At 35.4% G+C, this 3,238-nt stretch overlaps 1 protein-coding gene across 2 annotated transcripts in view; it reads left to right on the top strand.

The window, feature by feature from the left end:
* MBD5 (methyl-CpG binding domain protein 5) overlaps positions 1 to 3,238 on the top strand; it is a 198,792-nt gene that overhangs the window by 666 nt on the left and 194,888 nt on the right. The window lies entirely within an intron of this gene.

The raw sequence follows: 3,238 nt of genomic DNA, 5'->3' as shown, positions 1-3,238 counted from the left end.
GGCGAAGCGATCTGGATAGTGGGAGGGTGTTTGTTTTCTTGATATTCTCTCTCTCCCTCCCTCTCTCGTTTTCTTTTCTGTTTCTACTTTTGAGCACAGGAGAGCAGTTCGTGTGTGGCTGAGAAAAAGTAGTCCCTCGATTTCTATCTTATTTTTAGCAAGCCTAGATTGAAAGGTGTTTGGGGCAGTTGTTTCCTTTGAATTAACATATGAGGTAGATTATATGCTCCTTTTTTTCTTTTTCTTTTTGCTCCTACGGTAGTTATGTGCAGTGAAGCCTTTCATGACTGGTTTTTTTTTTTTTTTTTGCCCTTGCATATTTATGGCTTACAATGAAACGCAAACTGCCATAGATTGGTGGCTTTTTATGCTTTGTGGGTGATGTTTGGATGCAGGGAGATGGAAAAGTCCTTCCGACTGCTATTTTCATCGTTTGGTAGGAAGATTTATGAGCATTTACTGTTGGTGGTCTTGAGAAGTTGGATTGAGGCTATATAATAGCAAATGGATTAAATCTGTTAACCTGGATAATTTTGCCTTGAAGTGATCTTGAAATATATTTCTTTGTATGGCAACAATATGAAATCGGAGTACATTAATTCTTGAACCTCTTTCTGCTACAGTTACCTTTATTAAGTTATGACACTTCTGAAACCCAAGTGCTTTTTAATGTTTACTTATAAGCAAATAACATCTATTTATCATTATTTATTTTGTGAATTAATGTATCCAGCATCTAAGGACTTAATGTAGAATTTATTCTCAACATTATGTACAACATTACATTAAGTGTTCTGCTAAGGATTCATTTGTTTGATTTGAGTAGTTAAAAGATGCTTATCTAAAGGAACTGCTACCAATACAAGTGTTAAGAATCCTACTTCAATCCTACTCTCTACTTATGTGTATATATAAATCTCATTAATTTGAAGGAATATATTTGACAATGTTTTATATTAAATTGATTCCATTGCGAAGTTTAGACTTAATATGAAGTTGAAGAACTAGAAAACTTTATATACATCCAATTCCAAATCATGCTCCTAGGGTTTGGTCTGTTCTGTTGTGAAGTTACTGGGATATTTTTAATGATTTTGTTAACGTAAGAGAATATTGTGTTGTTGATTTGTTAAAGCCTGCGAGGTATGGTTGAACTGTGATATGTGCACAGATGGCCCATGTATCTCCATAGGCCTTGGTTAGGGAATCTAACAAGTAACCTGCAGCTTTGTATATGCTGCTCTCTTGCTTATCATTTGAAATTTAAAAAAAAACAAATTCTTCTTAGACTAGAGCAATGCTCTCTGATAACATGTATACATTGATAAAAGTGCCTTTTCTAACTTAGTTGCCAATGTAGACAAATATTTTTGAACAAGACAGTTGCTTGGTGAAAAACCTTACTTGGAGTCCAGTTGGCCATACATATGGTAAAGATGTTGAGCTTTAGTTTTGAAGAATTATTTATGTTCAGCTCTTAGAATGTAGTAACAAGTAACTTGCTCTATGAAAAAAGGGTAATATAGTTTGAATACAGTAATTTACGTTGTACACTTAAATTGTACACTTTTAGATAAAAGTTCTGAGATATCATTTTTTTAAAAAAAAAGTAATTCCCTTTTTCTTGAAGAATGAATAAAAGTCTCAGTATAGATCATAAGAGCAACTTTAGGTAATAGTCTTACAAGTTCTAATTGTGTTCAAATAAGTTACATTCACATAATTCCACAAAATGGAATTATTTTCATTTCTTAATTGCATAGTTAACGTTTAATATAACTTGCGAATATTAAAGTAATGTTAATAAATATTAAGTATTAAATTCTATAGATTCATATTAATTTGCAGTATATGCATATTTTGTCAGCAAACAACTGATCTTTAACAACTATGTTTTAAGTAAAATTATATTAACTGAATATGAATGGATTTATATTCAATATTAAACACATTGCAATCCTATATAGTATTTGAGAATAAGTATTAGGTATGTTTGCTGCTTTGAGTTATTTATAAAAAATTAATAAAGGCGTGGTATAAATAAATAAATAAGCCTCACTGAACTGAATTTGATTTAAAATTTCTACGCATAGGATGTGCATAGATAAAAATATATAAATAATTCCTGTTTAAGTTTTGATTGTGAGCTGTTAACTAGATTTCTTCATTCAAAACAACATATTTCATTATGGATAGGCCTTTAGTTCAGAGCATTGTTCTTTTTAATAAAGTAGACCTTTATAAATTCTAAAGCTAGGTTGTATACTTCCTTGAGAGGTTTGTAGTGCAAAACGTACAAGGATTAATATTTTAAAAAGTGATTCTTTGTAGTAATCTTTAGAATGTTTTAAATTTGAAAAAATTTGATCTAGGAAGGCCTGATTTCAGCACAAAGCATAGTTTTGAGTTGAAAATAGCTCCCATTATCTTATTGGAAATATTCCAGTGCTGTTTTGACCATTCAGGAAGTGTATTGAGTTTGAAACAAGTGGGTCAAAATATTTCTGGAAAAGTCAAAACACCCCATTTTGAATTCCTTGAACCTATATCTTATAACTTATAGAATATAAAAGTACACTGTAGTTTGAAAACTGCAGCTGCTTTAGAATATATTTTTTTCCAGAAAAATATTCCCAGATTCAACCCCTGGCACTTCTAACCAAACCTGAATAAAGTTCTTTTTGGGAAAATGTCTACTTTGTATGAAGCTTTTGAAAGTACACAAAAACAGAACTTAAAACCCTTTCAAGCTTTATCTCTGTCTACAGTATGATTTGAATTATTTTAGAATAATACGTGGTTTTAAAATAATACACTAGAGCAGTGATGGCGAACCTTTCAGAGACCGAGTGTCCAAAAACCGCTCCACCTCCAGCCCTGCCTGCCCTGCCCCCGCCCACTCCCTGCCCCCCCACCCGCAGGGCCACGCACCACCTCTATGGCCCACCGCAGCAGATTGCCCAGGCAGCCCTGCAGCACCATGGAAGCCACGCCCTCCGCCCACACCTCGCAGCATCATCTGCATGCTATGAGGCGCAAGGGCGGAGTCTTGTCCCTGCTGCCTGGCTATGTCCTTGGCTGCGCTGCTCTGTGCAGGTCGCGCTTGGGGGCAACTCTCCTCCAGGGGGGCTGCTGGTAAGGAGGGGGCCGCAGGGGGAAGCGGGGATGGGACGATGATGTGTGTGCCCACAGAGAGAGCTTTGAGTGCCGCCTCTGGCACATGTGCCATGTGTTTGCC

Source organism: Crotalus tigris, unplaced genomic scaffold (genome assembly GCF_016545835.1).
Source record: "Crotalus tigris isolate CLP2741 ecotype Arizona unplaced genomic scaffold, ASM1654583v1 scf7180000024369.3102671, whole genome shotgun sequence".
Taxonomy (NCBI): Eukaryota; Metazoa; Chordata; class Lepidosauria; order Squamata; family Viperidae; genus Crotalus; species Crotalus tigris.
The sequence above is the reverse complement of the archived record's forward strand: the minus strand, read 5'-3'. Positions and strand labels throughout refer to the sequence as shown.